Consider the following 24906-nt stretch of genomic DNA (forward strand, 5'->3'; position numbering starts at 1 on the left):
AATGTTGGTAGTTTGATCTCTGGTTCCTCTGTCTTTTCTAAAACCAGCTTGAACATCTGGAAGTTCATGGTTCGTGTACTGTGGAATCTTGACAGGGGAATTTTGAGCATTACTTTACTAGCATGTGAGATGAGTGCAACTGTGCAGTAGTTTGAGCATTCTTTGGCATTGCCTTTCTTTGGGATTGGAATGAAAAAACAAACTTTTCCATTTCTGTGGCCACTACTGAGTTTTCCAAATTTGCTGGCATATTGTGTGCAGCACTTTCAAAGCATCATCTTTTAGAATTTGAAATAGCTCAGCTGGAATTCCATTACCTTCGCTACCTTTGTTTGTAGTGATACTTTCTAAGGCCCACTTGACTTCACATTCCAGGATGTCTGGCTCTAGGTGAGTGATCACACCAATCTGATTATCTGGGTCATGAAGATCTTTTTTGTACAGTTCTTCTGTGTATTCTTGCCACCTTTTCTTAAAATCTTCTGCTTCTGTTAGGTCCATACCATTTCTGTCCTTTATCGAGCCCATCTTTGCATGAAATGTTCCCTTCATATCTCTAATTTTCTTGAAGAGATCTCTAGTCTTTCCCATTCTATTTTTTTCCTCTATTTCTTTGCACTGGTCACTGAGGAAGGCTTTCTTATCTCTCCTTGCTATTCTTTGGAACTTTGCATTCAAATGGGGATATCTTTCCTTTTCTCCTTTGTTTTTGGCTCCTCTTCTTTTCACAGCTATTTGTAAGGCCTCCTCAGACAGTCATTTTGCCTTTTTGCATTTCTTTTTCTTGGGGATGGTCTTGATCCCTGTCTCCTGTACAGTATAGATTTTGTATAGATTTCTGTACAATATAGAATTCATATAGATTTTAACAATTATGTTAATATAAGCCCACAAAATAAATTTCATTACTTTAAATCTAAACCTGATTACATGAAATGTATAGCAGATTCCTGTACTCTAATTGCTCCATAGATTTTTATATTCAGTATCACATATTTTCTTTCTGTGCTTTTTCCATTCTTCCTACACTGATCCTACCTCAGCTGGTGGACATGTCTTCATGACTTCCCAGCATTCTGGTCTACCAGAGTTAGTTAATTCCTACCTACCTGTCAAGATACAACTTAAATGTAAGCTGTCACAAAAACCTTTACTGATCCTTCTAGGCAAAGCAAATAATTTCTTTCTCTTTCTGCTACTCTGCTCTTTACCTGTGTCTGTAATAGTAACTATATTTTTTATTTCAATTTATTTGTTAATGTACTACATGCCCTCATTAATGGGAAATTTCCTAAATTGAATGACTACTGTCATACTCATCTAATGTCTCTATAACATAACAGAATGCTTAGTCCACACTTGAAAACTAATATAAAGGAGGGAATAAATGAATCAGTTACTTTTGTGACTATATAATCTTTATTCACATCAACCCTTATCTTAATTTGTTTCAAGTATATTTATGTTTGCCTTTCAATTTTGATTTGATATGATTACTTTGATATACTTAGATTTTCCTTTCAAAAATCTGTATTATTTTATTATATTTTTATTATTATATTATATTAATATATTATATTATTTATATATAATATAGTATTATTTATATATATTATATTATGCTATTTATCCCAAGAGCTTATGAATGTTATCCCATTATACTCTTGACCCAGATAGGACAGTGTCTCAATACTTTTCTATACATTTCCAGTTGGGCTAAATTTATTTTTATTTACTTTTTTTAGCTCCTTATAAGCACTGTGCTAATCGAATTGTGGTGCTGGAGAAGACTCTTGAGAGTGCCTTGGACTGCAAGGAAATCAAACCAATCAATTCTAAAGAAAATTAGCCTTGCATATTTATTGGAAAGACTGATGCTGAAGCTCCAACAATTTGGCCACCTGATGTGAAGAGTTGAAAAAGACTGTGATGCTGGGAAAGATTAAAGGTAAAAGAAGAAGGGCGTGGCAGAGGACAAGTGGTTAGATAGCATCACTGACTTAATGGACATGAATCTGAGCAAACTCTGGGAGGCAGTGGAGGACAGAGGAGTCTGGCATGTTGCAGTGCATGGGGTTGCAAAGACTCAAACAGAGCTTAACAACTGAACAACAGTTATTTGCACTAAATCCATGTAGTTGGGAATTGTCACTCACTAAGTATCTAAATGAATGAATAAATGATGCAGTAGTCAAACCAATGTCAAATGCTTTACTTGTTAAGTACATTATAGCTGCTTTAGACAAAAAGACTCTCAAGAGTGATTAAAATCACAATTACAATATTATCCTATTGAAAAATATAAGCCCTTTGACAGTTATTACCTTTATGATATAATTTGCTGGATAGAATTTCAGAAACAGTGCACCTATCTATATAAGAGACTATTATGTGATATATTAATTTTTCTGCTTTATATTACCTTTAATTACACAAACGATACATGACTATTATTTCTTGCAAAATTTATCCCCCACACTGCAAAATCTTCTTTGAATACCCCCTCAAAAATCCATCCTCTTTACCTCCTCGATAGATGTAGCTCCTGGCAAGTTGCATATTTCTTAGTTTATCTAGATAAGATGTACACACTTGGTTATGTTCAATTAAACTCTTTACATTTATGTATCTGTCACTTTGCCATGAGACAAAGAAAGAAGTAAACATTAAATTCCATTAATGGAGGAAGAAGACATCCAATCTTAAATGTGTATTTTCTTTGAGCACATAGGGAAAATCATAAAACCTGCTGGTTGTGATTTGAAATCCTGTTTTTAAAAGCCCACTTCATTTCTAATTATATCTATCAGATAAAAGAATCCAGCTGTTTATGTTTTGTGATAGCTTGCTTGGATGTAGTCCAAAAGGTGAAGTGGGTGAGTTTACAATCTCCTAGCAGCACACTGAAGCAGCGTGGCTCAGCAGGAGCAATGGTTAAGTGTGCTTGTTTTGCTTTATTCAAACACTAGCATCTTTTGCATTGTGAGGGGGACCTCTCGGGAGCCAGGGACAGCTCTGGTTTACATTGCCAAGTCTCCTTCCTCCCCACACCCTGCCCTCAGACATCCTCAGAACCTCTTCCACCAGGGACTCCTCAGCCTTAATTGGGGGAACAATGGGGCTTTTCAGAAGGAGCCACTTACCCCAGCAGCCCTACTTGCTCTTTTATGGCTTCTGTGTGAGCTGGACTGATTACCCAGTGAGCATATACTATACCTTGTCAGATTGCTTATTAAGGAGGCTGGAGCTTGATTTGTAAAGAATGCGAAGAATACCTCCAGTCTTGACTGTTGTATAATACAGTTCCTCTGGGCACACTTTACAAAAGACTCGAGGTGAGACCAGTACCAGGTTGCATTTAGGCAGAACGAGAAGGCTTGGGGCATTGTGATGAAGTGCTTTCAACATTTCACAGTTTAACATAATTGATTTCTAACAGGAGCTTTCTGTCCTGAAGTCTTTTCAGTCAAGAGAGCTATCAAAGAACTTGGGTCACTTACATCTCTATTTAAAAGGCAGATTTTATTCCAAATATTAACCCTGGGGATAACTAAACAACTAAAAGATATATAAACAAGTCATGAGACCAGCAAGGTACCTGTGGTAGTTATGCTTAGGATGAATTTTACAGAATGTGTGTATATCTAGGCACACACATACACACACACAGAAGAATGTGTATATATATATATATATATATATATATATATATATATATATATATTTACAGTTGACTCTAGAACAACATGGAGTGCTGACCCTCCAAGGAGTGAAAAATTACCTGTAGGTTATAGTCACCTATCCCTATCCTCTGCATCAGTGGATTCAACCGACTGGGGGTGACATATTGGGCAATATCTGCTTATTAGTGCACCACACAGTTCGGACATGTGTTGTTCAAGGGCCAACTATATTTGGAAAATATATCTTCTATTATTCACCAATTTGTACAGGAGGAGATGAACATTATCCAGCTTTTATTTCATTATTTACAAAAGTGAAATACTTGAGGGCACATAAGAAAGATAAGTGGTAGGTGTATGATTTATCATCTATCAGCATAGGCACATACTTGTATACATTTATCTGTTTTAAATGAAAACAAAGAGTTCAGGGTAAAGATGGAATTCCTAAGAATTTGGGACTATTATTTCAGATTTTGATATTAGTTCTTGGGTGTGGCCTTCAGCATGAATTTTTCTTCTCTTCACAACTCCTCAACTGTAAAATGGAATCCAAATGTTCAGTAGAGGTTGGCAAGTTGTGCAGGAATCACTAAATATGGCTTCTATAAAAGAAGAGATTTTCACTCATAAAAACTCCTAAGTGCCACACTTAATAAAAATTTTATTTACTATTCCATTTCTCTTAAGCAAATAAAAAGATATCAGGTAAACACTCATCTGACATCAGTCTTGACAAGCCTCTTCCTACTGATTTATAATGTTGTATGTTTTAAAATGCATTTGGAAAATTAGGTTATTTTGCACACTCAGGCATTTTATTTTGCAGCTGGAGACTCTAAAACGTTCAGTTTTCATATCTTTTAGACATTGGAGTGGGACAATCAGTGGAACTGATATTTCTGGAACTCAGATGGAAGCTCAACTAAAGATATTTGATTAAACTTAATGAAACAGAATTTAAGGAGTATTTTGTGCTCTTGCAGGGATTTTTACTGCCTATTAATTTTTCAAAAATTGTTAATTCTAAAATTTTGGGGGAAAGTATGAAACACTATTCTAGCAAAAAGTCAGTAGATATTTTTATTATCTACTTGTATTTATTATCAATATAGAATCTGTTGTTATTTTACTATGTCAAATATTACAGATATGTTTTGGATACCAGCTACCACATTACTGTAATGAATTCTAAGAAACTTAAATAATTGTCTAGTCTTTTTTTACCTAACCAGAAGAATGCTCAGTCATGTAGAAAACTAATCATGTTACATTCAGAAGAAAGAAAGTAATCAAGATTCAATATCATGATTTATCTCTGTATTCATTTGAACTCTCCAGATAACAATCTGTATTCAGAAACAATATATATACTAGACAATATAGAATTTATTATTCAGAAAACATAGATACTAGTTATGGATTTTTTCCTAGCTTTGTGATTTTATATAAACTACTTAATTCTCCAAATGCCTTGATTCTTTGTCTTTAAAATGGAGCCTAAATTAAACTATATTAAAACTAGTACTAGGTCATTTTCTTCCCAGTTGATTAATAAAATGAACCTGATAGATTTAAGAGAAGGTCCAAAAAGAGATAAATGAGACTGATTTTCATTTTAAAACATTTTAGAGAATAAGCAGAACACTAGGTTGGCTTTCCAGGTGGCACTGGTGGTAAAGAAATGGCCTGTCAGTGCAGGAGATGTGGGTTCCATCTCTCGAGCAGGAATGTCCCCCAAAGGAGGGCATGGCAAGCCACTCCAGCTTGCTTGCCTGGAGAACCCCATGGACAGAGGAAACTGGCAAACTACAGTCCATAGGGTCGCAAAGAGTTGGACATGCCTGAAGCAACTTAGCATGCATGCAGAACACTAAATAAAAAGAGAAAACTTTAGAAAGTATATATAGGATTAAAAAAAAAAAAAAAGCAGATTAAAGCCATTAAAGTAACAGCAAACTTCTCAATACCAATAGCAGAATCCAGAAGTCAGGTAACATCTTCAGAATGCTCAAACAGGGCCATTTTCAACTTATAATTCTGCTCAACTATCACTCAAAATAACAATATAGTAAAAATATGTTATGCAAAGTTAGACTGAGAGAATATGACTAAAAGGTCACTATTAAAATAACTTTAAAGAAGTTCAAAAGAAGGAAATTAAACTAGAATGAAAGAATGAGATAGTAAGAGCAGTAGTGAACAAAGAAGCTTGTAAATGTAGGAGTAAAATTTGAAAGAAAATCAGACTTCAGGTCTCAGCTATTTTTGAAATGATTAAGTATAGTTGATTTACAAACCTGTATTAATTTCAAGTATACAGTATACTGATTCAGTTATTTTTTCAGATTATATTTCATTATAGGCTATTACAAGATATTGAATATAATTATATGTCATACAGTAAATCTTTGTTGCTCATATATTTTACATATAGTAGCTTTTATCATCGGTAACCCTGCACTCCTAATTTTTCCCTCCTTCCCTCTCCCTTTTAGTAACCACACTTTTTTTTAATGTCTGTGAATCTGTTTCTGTTTGGTTTCAGCTTTGACATGTAGAGATCATCACTCCTGTGCGAACAACAAGAAAAAGCGGAAGAAACCAAATATCGGTAATTTTCTTGGGTTCATCATAAAACTGAGATCGCAGAATGGACCTACCACCCTAAGCCATGATGAGAGGCCAATTCCCAAAGTTACAGCCACAGTCAGCTTACCCCGGGAAGAAGTCACTATGCCATAAGCGAGTAGGAAGAAAGAAGTCTGTCACTAAGTGGTGACTGACTCTTTTGAGACTGTGTGGACTGTAGCCAAGATCCATGGAATTTCCCAGGCAAGAATACTGGAGCAGGTGGCCATTTCCGTCTCCAGGGGATCTTCCTGACCCAGGGATTGAACTCTCATCTCCTGGTTGGTAAGGATATTCTTTACCAATGAGCCACTAGCAAAGCCCCACACTAGTAGGAATGATGATTTAAATGTCAATCTTGAGTTGTTGGAGTAAGACTGTAGATTAATGTGAGTGAGACACTCCCAGAAACTGAAGTTTTAGAGAAACCAAGACACTTTCATGAGTTCACCATCAGGAACTCCGTTAACTTTAACAGTAAAGATCCCGGCAAAAGCCCCTTATGACTTTGGTAGTGAGAGGGGATGAATGATCCTACTTAATGGTAGGAAACAGTATGTATTCCCTTAAGCCTGGGAATGAGGCAAAGATGTTATCTCTTACCTCTAATATTTTGGTATCCAACTAAATGTTCCGATTAGTGCAAGAAGACAGGAAAGGAAATAAGGGTACCATTGAAAAGGAGAAATTAAAAAAAAACTGTCTTTATAAAAAGATTTATATATAAAATCCCAAGAATAGATACACATAGTAAACACATTACACATGCAAACTCCTATGACTAATAAATAATATAGCAAAGTCACTGCTTTCCCATATATGGCAACACATGGCATTTGGAATTACAATAACATTATTATTTTCAAATGATAAGCCCCCCAATTAAATATTTAGGCTTCCCTGGTGGCTCAGATGGTACAGAATCCACCTGCAATGCAGGAGACCTGGGTTTGATTCCTGATTTAGGAAAACCCCCTGGAGGAGGGCATGGCAACCCACTACAGTATTCTTGCCTGGAGAATCCCCATGGACAGAGGAGCCTGGCAGGCTACAGTTCATGGGGTCACACAGAGTTGTACACAACTGAGAGATTAAGCACAGCACAATTAAATACTTATGTGCAAATCAAACAAAGTATGTAAAAAAACTGTATGTGGAACATTCTCATGAAATAAATCAAATGAAATAAAATCTGTATGTGAAAAAATTCTCAGGAAAGAACTCCAGATAATGAAAGCTTACAATCCATGCTCATAGATTAGAAGATGCAATGTTGTTAAAATTTCAATTGTTCCCAAATGGATCTAAAGATTTAATGTAATTCCAATAAAAATATCAGCAAGATATTTTGTAGATGTTGACAAACTAGTTTAAAATTCAGATGGAAAAACAGAAGACCTAGAATAATTGCTATGATATCGAAGAATGAAGTTGGAAGATTCAACCTATCCAATTTCAAAACTTAGTGGAAAAGCACAATGATCAAGAAGTTATGGTATTAGGGAAAGCATAAACAAACATGTAGATCAATAGACAAGAATACAGCCCAGAAACAGACCTACGCAAACATAGTCAACTAGTTTTGAAAGAAGAGCAAAGACGATCCAATGGAGAAAGTATAGTCATTTTAATAAACAGTGCCGACAAGTGGACTTCCCAGGTGGCGCTATATGTAAGAAAAAATGAACCTAGACGCAGAACCAATAGCTTTCACAAAAATTAACTCAAAGTGGATTGTAGACTTAAAAGTGAAAAAGAAAACAAAGTAGAATACCTATGCGCACTTGGGTCTCACGTGGAATTCTTAGATATACCATCAATAAGCACAATATATGTCAGAAATAATTGATAAGTTGGGCTTCATTAAAATTAAAAACTTTGACTCTGCAAATATTGTTAAGAGAAAGAAAGGATAAGCTATAGGCTGGAGAGCAACTGGTGAAGGTTTGAGTCAATAGCTATAAGCAAACCCTCTAAAATAGGGTAGCAAACTACACATCAATCCCGATTATTGTTGAGATGAATATTCATCTTTATAAATCAAAGTTTATGAAAGTCTTCCAGAAAATATAAAAAGAGAGATCATTCACTTTGTTCTGGGAGACTCATAATATTAATAGCAAAGTCAGATTAGGATATACACCAAAAAATTGGCCAATATTAGTAAGCTAAATCTAGAATTATATATAAAATATAATACATCATAACTAAGCTAAGTTCTTCACTTAAAGGTAAAAGTAATTTCACTTTACAACATTGTTGATGAAAGATACTCTGAAAACAAAACGAAACAAAAAGAAAGGAATAGAAAGTAACATCTTTAACCTTACTGTCCAAATATTTCAAAATAAATGATTAAATGTTAGTGTAATATCCTCAAAATATACATATAGTTTACCTTATATATATGTGTGTGTGTGTGCCTGCTCAGTTGTGGCCAATTCTTTGTGACTTCATGGACTGTAGACTGCCAGACTCCTCTGTCAATGGGATTCTCCAGGCAAGAATACTGGACTGGGTTGCCATTTCCTCCTCCAGGGGATCTTCCTGATCAAAATATCCAAGGATAGAATCTGCATCTCCTGCATTGGCAGGTGGGTTCTTTACCATTGAGCCATTTGAGAAGTCCACGACATGTATGTATACATATGTATGTATTTAGTATTTATTTATACCTGCTTAAGAAGGCAATGGTACCCCACTCCAGTATTCTTGCCTGGAAAATCCCATGGATGGAGGAGCCTGGTGGGCTGCAGTCCATGGGGTCGCAAAGAGTTGGACACAACTGAGCAACTTCACCTTCACTTTTCACTTTCATACATTGGAGAAGGAAATGGCAACCCACTCCAGTGTTCTTGCCTAGAGAATCCCAGGGATGAGGGAGCCTGGTGGGCTGCCGTCTCTGGGGTTGCACAGAGTTGGACACAACTGAAGCGACTTAGCAGCTAACACTAGAGATCTCTTCAAGAAAATTAGAGATACCAAGGGAACATTTCATGCAAAGATGGGCTTGATAAAGGACAGAAATGGTATGGACCTAACAGAAGCAGAAGATTTTAAGAAAAGGTGGCAAGAATACACAGAAGAACTGTACAAAAAAGATCTTCATGACCCAGATAATCATGATGGTGTGATCACTCACCTAGAGCCAGACACATTCCTGGAATGTGAAGTCAAGTGGGCCTTAGAAAGCAGCATTATGAACAAAGCTAGTGGAGGTGATGGCATTCCAGTTGAGCTATTTCAAATCCTGAAAGATGATGCTGTGAAAGTGCTGCACTCAATATGCCAGCAAATTTGGAAAACTCAGCAGTGGCCACACGACAGGAAAAGGTCAGTTTTCATTCCAATCCCAAAGAAAAGCAATGCCAAAGAATGCTCAAACTACCACACAACTGCACTCATCTCACACACTAGTAAAGTAATGCTGAAAATTCTCCAAGCCAGGTTTCAGCAATACATGAACCATGAACTTCCAGATGTTCAAGTTGGTTTTAAAAAAGGCAGAAGAACCAGAGATCAAATTGCCAACATCCACTGGATCATGGAAAAAGCAAGAGAGTTCCAGAAAAACATCTATTTCTGCTTTATTGACTATGCCAAAGACTTTGACTGTGTGGATCACAATAAACTGTGGAGAATTCTGAAAGAGATGGGAATACCAGACCACCTGACCTGCCTCTTGAGAAATCTGTATGCAGGTCAGGAAGCAGGTCCAGTTAGAACTGGACATGGAACAACAGACTGGTTCCAAATAGGAAAAGGAGTACATCAAGGCTGTATATTTTCACCTTGTTTATTTAACTTATATGCAGAGTACATCATGAGAAACGCTGGGCTGGAAGAAGCACAAGCTGGAATCAAGATTGCCAGGAGAAATATCAATAACCTCAGATATGCAGATGACACCACCCTTATGGCAGAAAGTGAAGAGGAACTAAAAAGCCTCTTGATGAAAGTGAAAGTGTAGAGTGAAAAAGTTGGCTTAAAGCTCAACATTCAGAAAACTAAAATCATGGCATCTGGTCCCATCACTTCATGGGAAATAGATGGGGAAACAGTGGAAACAGTGTCAGACTTTATTTTTCTGGGCTCCAAAATCACTGCAGATGGTGACTGCAGCCATGAAATTAAAAGATGCTTACTCCTTGGAAGAAAAGTTATAACCAACCTAGATAGTATATTGAAAAGCAGAGACGTTGTTTTGCCAACAAAGGTCCGTCTAGTCAAGGATATGGTTTTCCCTGTGGTCATGTATGGATGTGAGAGATGGACTGTGAAGAAAGCTGAGCACCGAAGAATTGATGCTTTTGAACTGTGGTGTTGGAGAAGACTCTAGAGAGTCCCTTGGACTGCAAGGAGATCCAACCAGTTCATTCTGAAGGAGATCAGCCTTGGGATTTCTTTGGAGGGAATGATGCTGAAGCTGAAACTCCAGTACTTTGGCCACCTCATGCGAAGAGTTGACTCATTGGAAAAGACTCTGATGCTGGGTGGGATTGGGGGCAGGAGGAGAAGAGGACGACAGAGGATGAGGTGGCTGGATGGCATCACTGACTCAATGGACGTGAGTCTGAGTGAACTCTGGGAGCTGGTGATGGACAGGCCTGACGTGCTGCGATTCATGGGGTCGCAAAGAGTCAGACACGACTGAGTGAGTGAACTGAACTGAACTGAACACTACTTTATGGTATAGCTAATATTTACAGAGCAGGCAGTAAAGGAAAACAAGGAAAAGAAGCAAAAGAAATAGCTTTTGGAGAGAAATAACAACAGTGTAACTTATAATTAGTGATATGTTATCCTAAACAAATTCTAATAGTTATAAGAAAAATCTAATCCATTTTATTTTGCAGTCCCTTAACTGAAACACTTAGATCCATATGCTTCAGAATTTAAAAGTTTTGAATTTTAAACAAATAAAAAGGTGCATAACCATATATTATGTAACATTTTCAGCAGATTGTTAGCAGCATCCCTTAATCAAATATATTAATACTTTTTCATTGAGACTGATGAATAGTTACTTTAATTAAGACAAAGGCTGAAATAGCTTCATATCTGTTCGCATCAGATTTGGCCTTGAAATAAGATTGGGTGCCAAACTTATTTAAATTTTTTTTGAGTTTTCAGAGCTTTCAGAATCTCAAAATTACCATAAGTGGTTATGAATTTATTGCAAGAAGGGAGCTAAGCACAATGCTATACAATAGCTAAATGCAAAAAAAAAAAAAAAAAACCCACAAATACATTCTTATATACTAGCAAAAAGTTAGAAAATAGAATTGTAAAAATTATTTAAAATCAAAGCATATGAAATGTCTAAGGATAAATCAAAAATATATTACCAACACAGAAAAAAATTATAAAAATTTAATGATGTATAAAATAATGTTCAAGTTCAATGACAAACATCATACTTAATGCAAAGACTCTTAAATTACACTATGAATTCCATAAACTAGCAGTACAAATCCAATATTTTTTTTTTAAAAGAACATAATGAGTAAATTCTAATTTTATATGTAAAAGCAACAGGCTTTGAACAGATAAATTTATTTTGAAATAGGCAGGAAATAGTGTGGACTCAGTGGAGCAAATCACAAGATTTGAAGTTGGAGTAGTTAAGAGGCATATAAATTGACAAATGGTGCAGAGTAGAGATCCCGGAAACCACGTCCGCATATGAGATAAATGCGAACTTATAAGCAGGTAAGAAAACATGACCTATTCAAACAATAGTGTGAGAAAAATTGCTTATCAATATGAAAAAACATAAACTTAACCTCATAACACCATCCACATGTTAAGTAGAAAATTTTACATGCAAAAAGTATTTTAAACACTAAGGAAAGATATATGATCATATATTTACAGCTGTAGAGGTAAGAAAATATTTTATTATTTAAATAAAATAAAATATTTTATTACTCTGGTACAAAATGTGTAATGTAATAGGGTAGAATATAACTGCTTTAAAATTAATTTTTTCTGAATTTAAACCCTATGAGCAAAGTTAAAGACTAAACTGAAAATTGAGAGTAGATATTCTGTATGTGACTCATAAAAGATTAATATTCATAATATCAAACATCTTTACAAATCATTAAGAACAAAAGAAACAACTAAACGTATGAGGAAATAATATAAAGGGTTAACTTAAAGAGGAATGGCCAACATATAAGAACATATCTATTTGCATAGAAATTTGCAAAAGTTAAAGGCAAACAATGACATAATGTTTCGTATTCAATACATTGGCAAACACTGAGAATTCTGATACCAATTTTACTATGAATTGAAGAAGCAGTAATTCATGCTATAAAAATGTTATAAACACTTCAATAGTAAATATTTAGTAAAATTAAGAAGGTGAGGACTTCCCTGGTGGTCCAATGCCTGCCAATACAGAGGACACAGGTCAAGTTCAGGTCTGGAAAAAAAATCCCACATGCCTTGAAGCAGCTAAATCCATGCACCGCAACTTCTGAGCCCGAGTTCTAGCATGTGAGCACTGCAGTGCATCTCAGCAGAGTATCCCCCACTTCCCACAGCTAGAAAAAGCCCGCACACAGCGACTGTTAATAAGATCCAGAAAGGCAACAAACAGCCAGCACAGTCAATAGACAAACAAATAGATAAATATTTTTAAAAAGAATGTGAATCATTTGTGACTTGTATCAGATTCTGTTTCTAGCATGAAGCAAATGGATGGACAAGAAAGCAGCTTAAAAAGTGATGATAGGAGGGAGGAGCCAAGATGGCGGAGGAGTAGGACGGGGAGAACACTTTCTCCCCCACAAATTCATCAAAAGAGCATTTAAACGTCGAGTAAATTCCACAAAACAACTTCTGAATGCCGGCAGAGGACATCAGGCACCCAGAAAAGCAACCCAACTCTTCGAAAGGAGGTAGGAAAAAATATAAAAGACAAAAAAAAAGACAAAAGAGGGAGGGATGGAGTTCCGTCCTGGGAAGGGAGTCTTAAAAAGAGAAGTTTCCAAACACCAGGAAACCTTCTCACTGCCGAATCTGTGCCGAGCTTTGGAAGCACTGAGGGCAACATAACAGGGAGAAAAAATAAACAATTAAAACTCGCAGATTGTGAGCCCTACAGTAACTCCCCCAGCGGAGAAGCAGTGCAGACGCCTGCATCTGCCATTAGCAAGCGGGGGCTGGGCAGGGAGGCGCGGCGCCGGCTGCATCGCTTAGAGTAAGAATCTAGCCTGAATACCCTGAGCACTATCTGAGCGAAATAATTTGGGATAGCAAACCAGACTGTGAGATATCTACCACGCGAATAATAGCCAGGACATGGAAGCAACCTAGATGCCCATCAGCAGATGAATGGATAAGAAAGCTATGGTACATATACACAATGGAGTATTACTCAGCCATTAAAAAGAATTCATTTGAATCAGTTCTAATGAGGTGGATGAAACTGGAGCCTATTATACAGAGTGAAGTAAGCCAGAAGGAAAAACACCAATACAGTATACTAACGCATATACATGGCATTTAGAAAGATGGTAACAATAACCCTGTGTACGAGACAGCAAAAGAGACACTGATGTATAGAACAGTCTTATGGACTCTGTGGGAGAGGGAGAGGGTGGGAAGATTTGGGAGAATGGCATTGAAACATGTAAAATATCATGTATGAAACGAGATGCCAGTCCAGGTTCAATGCACAATACTGGATGCTTGGGGCTAGTGCACGGGGACGACCTAGAGGGATGGTATGGGGAGGGAGGAGGGAGGAGGGTTCAGGATGGGAAGCACATGTATACCTGTGATGGATTCATTTTGATATTTGGCAAAACTAATACAATTATGTAAAGTTTAAAATAAAATTAAAAAAAAAAAACACTAAATGATAAAAAAAAAAAAAGTGATCATAGAGGTATTAGAAACAATGGGTTAGTTACAAACATCTGAACATATGAACATATAAACAACAGAAGAATGGAATTGGTATATCCTTAAAACAGAATACCATGCAGCAATTCAAATGAATATACTAGAACTCAGTTATATTATGGTTAAAATGGAAAAAATGGTTGTTGAATGAATAAAAGATATTTAGAAAGATGCATGCATTAGAATGAGTAACAGCGTATGACCATCATAATATTTAATCTGTTCTCTCTCTTTTTTTTAAACTATTTTCAACAATTGTATATTACTTAAGCTTCTCCTTCTTAGAGTTTGCCATTCTTATGGGTTATGTAATGCTTTGGTCTGAATGTTAGTGCTTCCAAAATTCAAGAGTTGGAATCTTAATGCCTAATGTGATGGTGTTAGGAGGTGAGGTCTTTGAAGGTGCTGGGTTTGTACAGAGTCGGACACCACTGAAGCGACTTAGCAGCAGCAGTAGCAGCAGCAGCAGCAGGTCACAAGAACAGAATCCTCATGCATGCGATTAGTGTTCTTATGAGAGTCCCAAAGCTTTTCTGCCCCTTCCACCCTGTGAGAACACCGTGAGAAGTCCGAGACCAAGAAAAGGGCCCTCCCTTGACTATTCAAGCCCTCTCATCTTAGACTTCCAGTCTCCAGAACCATTTAATTTCCCAGTCTGATATTTTTTTATCATTGCTCAAACAGGCTGAGGTATGCAAGTTTATATTTTTCATCAAACCTGGAAATATTCAGCTGTTATTTTAAAAACATATATATTTTAAATTCTTCCCTCTACTCTACTCCTGTCCTCGGGAATCTCCAATTCTACACACGTAAGACTGCTGTTGTTCCCCAGCTCACTCTGCTTCTGTTCAATTTGGCCCCATTTATTTTTCTCTCTGTGCTTCATTTTCAATGTTTTCTAAATGCATAGTAGTCAGTTGGATCATCCCTGATAGCTCAGTTGGTAAAGAATCTTCCTGCAATGCAGGAGACCCCGGTTTGATTCCTGGGTCAGGAAGATCCCCTGGAGAAGGGATAGGCTATCCACTCTAGTATTCTTGGGCTTCCCTGGTGGCTCAGCTGGTGAAGAATCCGCCTGCAATGTGGGGAACCTGGGTTCGATCCCTGGCTTGGGAAGATCTCCTAGAGAAGAGAAAGGCTACCCACTCCAGTATTCTGGCCTGGAGAATTCCAGACTGCTATTGTTCCCCAGCTCACTCTGCTTCTGTTCAATTTGGCTCCATTTATTTCATCTCTCTGTGCTTCATTTTAAATGTTTTCTAAATGCATAGTAGTGGATTAGTTTAGCTTCTTTGAGGTATTCTGAACCAAGTCTTAGCAGAAATGGAAAAAAAGAGACAAAGTTTAAGAAGGCATCAGTGTCTGTGATCATTTCCACTGACAACTTCCTCAGGACCTTGCTTTCATGCTCAGCTCTGCCTCAGTGGGAACCAAAAAAGCACATGTGTTAACACCACCTGCTGTTGAGGACATCGCTCTTGGTTGACGTGTCACTCCCCTTTTCTTGTAGACACACGATCTCTGTTAACTGGTTTGGAGGAAGTGGTAGGAATTGAATTCTCTATGAGCACTGAACTCTCCACAGAAGCAGGACCACTGCCCTTTAGCTGTTGTTGCTGTTCAGTTGCCAAGTCACATCCAACTCTGCGACCCCATGGACAGCAGAATGCCAGGCTTCCTTGTCTTTCACCATCTCCTGGAGTTTGCCCAGGTTCGTGTCCACTGAATCAGTGATGCTATCCAACCATCTCATCCTAAACCTCAGGAAGAATATCCCGCTCAATTCTTGGTTGTACTATTTGCAAAAGGTCATTCTGAAGACTGTCCTCAAATTTAGATACAAATTGCCAATGCCCAGAGGAGTTCTGTTTTTTTGAAAATTAAGGTTACCAGAGAATATTCAAAAAAAAATTTACAGACATTAAAATTATATGGGTTAATAGTTTATTTTTCTCTAATAGGCATTGGCAGTGTTTCCATTTTTGAATACTATTTAAAGGAAATCCAGATTAATGGACATTAATTCAAATATTCACTTTAAACATGAAAATTTTAACATTGACTAGCTAAGACAGGAGTCAGTTTCCAATCCTTAGTCTTCTCAGAATTAGAAATTGGAAGTAATTAATAGTTATTATACAATAATAATTGATCCCATGGTACCCATACCCTTCCCCTGCAACTCATTAAAATAAAAACACTTAATTTGATAATCAACTAAAATACCACTCAGCTAACAAGATGTAGCATTATTTACTGGTTTTATGGTCATTAAATGTGGCAGAATACTAAATATCTTACAGGACCATCTGGTAATCCTTTAATCATTGAACCCTCAGCTTTATTTATGTAAATCTCAATTTGGGCCTATGTTGCTTAGATTTCATGAGTTTAGTTTACCTTTGATGATTAAGTAACTTAATTATTTGGTTACTCTGTTATGTTTTACATTCTAAATAACCATGGACTAATTAGAGTACATTAGAATCTAACACTTTATATTCCAAATGCACTTATGTAAAAAAATCAATACAGAAACCAATTTCTTTCTAAATATTTAAAATATTCCCATATCATCTTGTAATATGAAAAGCTGATTTTGAAATAATGCAAAGCAATGAAAGTCAAAATGAGTTTTATATAAAATTACATAGTTCATATTATTGTCTGCTTCTTCATTCATCACAAAATATGCTATCATCCTTTGAATTCATCACAAACTTATGAAGAAGACTGTATTATCCTTAATTTGCAGATAAAAAAGTGATACCCAAAGAGGTTAAGTCACTTGCCTGGGTTATTAAGTGATCTAGTCAAGGTTGAAATTTTTGCCTATTTTATTCCAACCATTATTCACTGTACCATTATTCTTTTCTTTACTTTTTCATAGTTAGTATACAAATGCATTTTAATTTCTGGAAATTTTAAGGGAAAGGAATGCCATCTTTTTCTTGGGTTAAAATAAGGGTTGCATTGCTAAACTGCTCTCAGCTGAATATGTCAAAGCAATAGGAAGAGGAGATGGAGGAAAAAGAGGAGGGAAAATCAGGAACAGAAAGAATAGGAGCAAGAAGATGACTTCTTCCACCACATCACCCATACCCCCATTTTATTCTTATCTCCAAATTAACACATTTGTCTCTCCTTTTATTTTTTGATTATTTATTTATTTTATTTTATTTTTTAACTTTACAATATTGTATTGGTTTTGCCATATATCAACATGAATCCGCCACAGGTATGTCTCTCCTTTTAAAACTAGGTGACTGTTTTCTATTGGTCTAGCCTACTGATAACCAGTGTTGTGGCTGGACTGCCCCTGGGGTTCTTATTACTGTAAGATAACCTCAGTAATAATCCTCAGGGAACTTTGGGAAAAACACAAACAAGCAAAAAGTCTGTTAGTCACAGGTCCTGCAGAGCAGTGGCAAACCAGGGGCCCCACAGTGAGGTGTTGGAGAGAGAGGGCGGTGGGAGAATGAGCTTTAGGTTCTGCTTTTGTTGGGGTCAAGGGAAGCGGGGATTTAAAAGGCAGGAAGAGAAAAAACCAAGTGGCCTGAATGGTCACTTACAGAAATCCAGCAAGATCTCTAAACCAAAAGAGGGAGCACCTGGGGACAGGGGCTTGGGGTGAGGCGTGGTGGGTTGTGCTGTGGTCAACTTTTTATCTAGTCCTGTAGCTGGCTGTGTGTCTATTAAGAGACAAGCCATTTTGAAGTAGATGACTTGACACTTGTATTACAAAAAAAGAAAAAAAAAACACAAATTTCAGGGCTTACACTACAGTGTCATAGCTTAATAGTCAATGTTTATTTTCACCAATTTATTTTTGTATTGTTTTGAATCCATACTAGTTGTTTTGTACAGGGCTGACCACACATAGTGAGGTCATGAAACTTTAAAGTTTGCATCCTAAAGCAAGGTTCCCTGGGGTGATGTAATGTACTGATTTGAAAACAGAAAGGACTTATCCTGGAAACCCTGATAGTATTTCCCAGAGTACTGCTAAATTATGTATGTACTAGGATCCTGAAAGTACTACTCTCTGTTTTTCTTTCTTCATTATAGGATAATAGTGAGTCGAACTTATGTAAGTTGACAGAATAACAATTATCAATAGCAAATTTACAATTTCTTATCACATCACATATCAACATACTTTGCAAATATAATTTTATATGATTCTATTTTTTTCTTAGTATAGACCTTACAATATCTCTTTTGGGCAATACAGGAAAAAAAGTGCATACGTGCACTAATCTGAATAGTTTAGAACAGCTTTTCATTTCTTGATTTCTGTTTCAAGTTCTTCTGGGAATATGTGACTAATCCAAGTCACAGAATAAACCAACTAAAATAAAAGGTAAGTGAATATCTAATCCTATGCTTTCTCTGATGCATTGCTATTGCTGCTCAGTTGCTTCAGTCGTGTCCAACTCTGTGACCCCAGAGACGGCAGCCCACCAGGCTCCCCCGTCCCTGGGATTCTCCAGGCAAGAACACTGTAGTGGGTTGTCATTTTCTTCTCCAGTTCGTGAAAGTGAAAAGTGAAACTGAAGTCACTCAGTCGTGTCCGACTCCTAGCGACCCCATGGACTGTAGCCTACCAGGCTCCTCTGTCCATGAGATTTTCCAAGCAAAGTACTGGAGTGGGGTGCCATTGCCTTCTCTAAAGCATTAGTTTACCGTAACTGAATATTCTAGAGTTAAAAGTTACCACTAGGCAGATATCACTTATAAAGAAAAGTTAAATACCTATCTGGAATACTAACAAGCCAATATCTTAGAGGAGGAAGGACTCAAATCATTTCCATGAACTTGACCTAAGACTGAGACAAATCTCTCAGGACAAAGACTATGAAGTACGAAACCTGACAATCTGTTATACTGCCAATTTAGAAAATAATCTCATCCCCTACTGATTCACTGCCAACTTGTCATGTTGCAAAATTTCCTCTTATTCTGTCAGATCATTCAGCATAACCATTGTTTTCCCTCAATCTTCCAGACTTTGGGGACAGAGATTAGAGGAAGGCTGCTTCTTTTTTGTTAGGAATCTTTTATTTCTCCTTAGAAAAATAAAGTTGTGAAATAGAATCCAGGAGCTGAAAGGTACCCAAGTGTATTCTCAGTCATCTTTTGCTGCAGGAGCAGACAGTTTTCCAAACTCCATGAAAAAGAATACAAGTTTTGTTAAATTGAAAATCACTTGATTGGTAGAATGTGGTTGAGAATCTAGGTTTTCTTCAGGATTGCTGTCTTTCCTTTACAATAATATTTATTATTATATCACAATCTTGCAGTCATTTCTATATACACCTGACTCTACAACTAGATCCTAAAGTGCAAATATTCTTGAATGTCAGACCCTCCCTCACACTATTTGCAATGATTTTTGCATCAGTGGGGTGCATTTTTTAAAAAGGAATGTTTAGGGAATGGGCTGTGATTTGTCACTCATATCTGACGCTTTCCAATCCCATGGACCCCATTTTCCAGGCAAGAATACTGAAGTGGGTTGCCATGCCCTCCTCCAGGGGATCCTCCCAACCCAGGGATCAAATCCAGGTCTCCTCCATTGCAGGAGGATATGGTTTTACAATCTGAGCAAACAAGGAAGCCCACAGATCTTTTTAAAAATGGTCAGTTCAGTTTAGTTCAGTTCAGTCACTCAGTCATGTCCAACTCTTTGTGACCCCATGGACGGTAGCACAGCAGGCCTCCCTGTCCACCACCAACACCTAGAGCTTGCTCAAAGTCATGTACATCCAGTCAGTGATGCCATCCAACCATCTCATCTCCTGTTGTCCCCTTCTCCTCCTGCCTTTAAACTTTTCCAGCATCAGGGTCTTTTCCAATGAGTCAGTTCTTCGCATCAGGTGGCCAAAGTATTGGAGCTTCAGCTTCACCATCAGTCTTTCCAATGAATATTCACAACTGATCTCCTTTAGGATTGATTGGTTGGATCTCCTTGCAGCCCAAGGAACTCTGAAGAATCTTCTCCAACACCACAGTTCAAAAGCATCAATTCTTCTGCTCTCAGCTTTCTTTAGTCCAACTCTCACATCCATACATGACTACTGGAAAAAACATAGCTTTGAGTAAATGGACCTTTATTGGCAAAGTAATGTCTCTGCTTTTTTAATAGGCTGTCTAGTTTGTCATAGCTTTTCTATCAAGGAACAAGCATCTTTAAATTCATGGCTGCAGTCACTATCTGCCATGATTTTGGAGCCCAGGAAAATAAAGTCTCTTACTGTTTCCATTGTTTCCCCATCTATTTGCCATGAAGTGATGGGACCAGATGCCATGATCTTAGTTTTATGAATGTTGAGTTTTAAGCCAACTTTTTCACTCTCCTCTCACTTTCATCAAGAGGCTCTATAGTTCTTCACATTTTGCCATAAGGGTGGTGTCATCTGCATATCTGAGGTTATTGATATTTCTCCCAGCAATCTTGATTCCAGCTTGTGCTTCTTCCAGTCCAACATTTCTCATGATGTACTCTGCATATAATTGAAATAAGCAGGGTGACAATATATAGCCTTGAGGTACTCCTTTCTCAATTTGAAATCATATTTGGAACAATTGTTCCTTATCTGGTTCTAACGGTTGCTTCTTGACCTGCATACAGATTTCTCAAGAGGCAGGTAAGTTGGTCTGGTAGTCCCATCTCTTTAAGAATTTTCTACATTTTCTTTGGATCCACGCAGTCAAAGACTTTGGTGTAGTGAATAAAGCAGCCATAGATGATTTTCTGGAACTCTCATGCTTTTTCTGTCATCCAGCGAATGTTGGACATTTGATCTCTGGTTCCTCTGCCTTTTCTAAAACCAGCTTGAACATCTGGAAGTTCTCAGTTCATATACTGTTGAATCCTCACTTGGAGAATTTTGAGCATTACTTTGCTAGCATGTGAGATGAGTGCAACTGTGCTGTAGTTTGAACATTCTTTGGCCTTGCCTTTCTTTGAGATTGGAGTGAAAACTGACTTTTTCCAGTTTTGTGATCACTGCTGAGTTTTCCAAATTTGCTGACATATTGAGTGCAGCACTTTCACAGCATCATCTTTTAGGATTTTCTGCAGGAAATTGGGACACATCAAGTCGATTTATCATCCAAATACACCCTTTGCAGAATACAGTCTGTGATAATCTTTCTTACAAGTAAGCCTTGCCCAAGAAGGTTGGAGTGAGAAGGCAGGGAGAGCATATGTACTGCAATCACCCGCATGTGCCGTAGTCTACATCAGCAAAGATATTCTCTCTTAGGGTCACGGTCTTTGTGACTTTATATTTTATAATACATGAGCATCCATGCCACTGATATCTCTAATACTGGAAGAGGGAGAGGGAGTAAAAGAAACAAAGAGTTAGTGTGTATACGCACATTTATGTTTATATTTCTGATAGATTGTCAGTTCTTTGAATGAGGAGATCATAGTGTATTAGTCAGGGCTCTGAAAGTGAAAGTGAAAGTGAAGTCGTGTCCAATTCTTTGCCACCCCATGGGCAGTAGCCTGCACCAGGCTCCTCCATCCACGGGATTTTCTAGGCAAGAGTACTGGAGTGGGTTGCCATTTCCTTCTCCAGGGAATATTCCTGAGCGAGGGATTGAACCCAGGTCTCTCGCATTGTAGACAGACGCTTTACCATCTGAGCCACCAGGGAAGTCCAAGTCAGGGCTCTAGAAAGAAGCAAAATCAATAAAGTGTATGTAAGTTTGTGTACATGTGGAGAAAGAGAGAAAGAGAACTGGTACATGCGATTCATTCATGGGATCCCACAAGGCCAACATACACAGAGCAGGTCAGATGGCTAGAAGCCTGGGGAAAAGTTGGTGTTGAAGCTTGAGTGCCAAGGCAGTCTAACGGAAGCAAACTAGGTGTGCATCCATAGATGGAATGCAAAAGAAATGTGATACGTGTGTATATGTCTATAAAGTACTCACACACACACACATATCCATTAGTATTTTAATAGAGCACTATTCATCCATTGCAAAGAATGAACTAACACCATTTGTAGCAGCGTGGCTGGACCCAGAGATGTGATACTAAGTGCGGTAAGTCTGACAGGGAAGAACACAAGTCATATGCTATCAGCTATATGTGCGATCTTTAAAAAGTGATACAAGTGAATTTATTAACAAAACAGAAATATACTCATAGAGAGAAAACTTATAGTTACCAAAGGGGAAACCAGGGAGGGATAAATTAAGAGTTTATAGGGTTAATAGATACACATTACTGTATATGTATAACTGAGTCACTTTGGGGTCTACCTGAAATTAACACAACATGGTAAATCAACTTCAATTTTTTTCAATTGAAAAAAAAAAAAAAAAAGTCAAAGGCAGTCTAGAGGCAGTACTCCCCATTCTTTGGGAACCTCAGTCTTTTTCTCCTAAATTAGGCCTTCAACTGATCGAATGAAGCCCATCTACATTCAGTTCAGTTCAGTCGCTCAGCCGTGTCCGACTCTTTGCAACCCCATGAACTGCAGCACACCAGGCCTCCCTGTCTATCACCAACTCCCAGAGTTCACTCAAACTTACCTCCATCGAGTCGGTAATGCCATCCAGCCATCTCATCCTCTGTCGTCCCCTTCTTCTCCTGCCTCCAATCCCTCCCAGCATCAGGGTCTTTTCCAATGAGTCAACTCTTCCTATGAGGTGGCCAAAGTACTGGAGTTTCAGCTTCAGCATCATTCCTTCCAAAGAACACCCAGGACTGATCTCCTTTAGAATGGACTGGATGGACCTCCTTGCAGTCCAAGGGACTCTCAAGAGTCTTCTCTAACACCACAGTTCAAAAGCATCAATTCTTCGGCACTCAGCTTTCTTCACAGTCCAACTCTCACATCCATACATAAATACTGGAAAAACCATAGCCTTGACTAGATGGACAAAGTAGATGGACAACTACTTTTGTTGGCAAAGTAGTGTCTCTGCTTTTGAATATGCCATCTAGGTTGGTCATAACTTTCCTTCCAAGGAGTAAGTGTCTTAATTTCATGGCTGCAATCACCATCTGCAGTAATTTTGGAGCCCAAAAAATAAAGTCTGACACTGTTTCCACTGTTTCCCCATCTATTTCCCATGAAGTGATGGGACCAGATGCCATGATCTTCGTTTTCTGAATGTTGAGCTTTAAGCCAACTTTTTCACTCTCCACTTTCACTTTCATCAAGAGGTTTTTTATTTCTTCTTCACTTTCTGCCATAAAGGTGGTGTCATCTGCATATCTGAGGTGAACATTAATAACATTCTATTTTGTTTTTCCCCTGTAAGAGAGTATTTCAACCCACTCCAGTATTCTTACCTGGAGAATCCTGTGGACTAAGGCGCCTGGTGGGCTACAGTCCATAGAGTCTCAAAGAGTAAGACACAACTGAAGCAACTTAGCACACACTGCATTTTGTTTTGTATATAAAATGCAAATACTTTATCAGGTGAAAGAACAGACTGTTGGATATTAAGCTCTCTAATAGGTCACAGAAGGTGACAGGAAACTAAAATCTGCTAAATTTTTAGTAATGGACTTACTGTCAGATGTTAAAAAGAGTAATTTGAGGATGATTTCCCCCTTCTTTCTTTCTTTTCTCCACTCCTATCTCTCTGATCCTTTCTAGCACTTATTTCAGTGCTTTTTGTTTTTGTTTTTTAATACAGTTCTATCTTGGGGGCTAAGAAAGTACCATTTGTGCAACAAAAATCAGAGAGAAGACTTTAAATAATACTGTTTAACTAGTACATTTCACCCAGACTTTTCCTGCCCTAAGGAAATTATGTTGGGGTCATAATTTCTTTAGACAATAAACAAAGTACTAACAGTAAATCATAACACCTCTAGGAATACATAATAATTACCAACTATCTTAATGGAACATTCAAATAACTCTGAAGCAGTGTTCCAGTGGGATTCTGAGTAATTGACATTATCCTGACACAAGGATTGTGTCACCCTTCCCCCCCCCCCCCACCCCACCCCGGCCACTTTACTAAGAAAGACAATTGCTTAATGAATGCAGATGGCAGCAGGTCAGGCACTCCAGGGTTACAGGGAGCGTCTGTGGTACAGTAATTCCTGCCCCGTGCAACAAGCGTGTCAGCAAAGATCTGTTAATCATATTTTCGTTTTATATTAATGTGCAGGGCAAGACAATAACAGGAAATAAATGTCAGCATCCTGTTTATCTTTTTTTCTACCCCTCAAGGTGGAAATACACTTATATATACTTATACAACTATGTAATAGAAAGAAAAGAACTGTATGTTGCCAGGATTGATATAAAACTTACTCCTGCAGGTGATGGAGAAAGAAGACCTACATGTTCCTTTGCATAGGAAAAAGTTAATGCTGTTTATGGGTCTGTGGCCAGTGAAGGAATGAAAGCTTTGTAGACATGCTCTAAGCATCTCCTTTAAACATCAGCACAGCATAATCATCCAGATCTCTAGATTCACACGGAAACTGGACAGAGGACGTGGGCTCTTCACTCTTCTATTAAAAAAAAAGAAAAAACCAGCTAAGAAAGATATAATCTATTTAGTTTCCTCATGGATATTTTTTGCCAATCAGACTTGCACTATCAAGTCCTCCTTTTATCTGATAATGAATTTCCTGCCAAAATTTAGGCATAGATCTGTGGTTCACAGATCTTAATTT

Source organism: Bos javanicus, chromosome 10, assembly GCF_032452875.1.
Source record: "Bos javanicus breed banteng chromosome 10, ARS-OSU_banteng_1.0, whole genome shotgun sequence".
NCBI classification, from domain to species: Eukaryota; Metazoa; Chordata; class Mammalia; order Artiodactyla; family Bovidae; genus Bos; species Bos javanicus.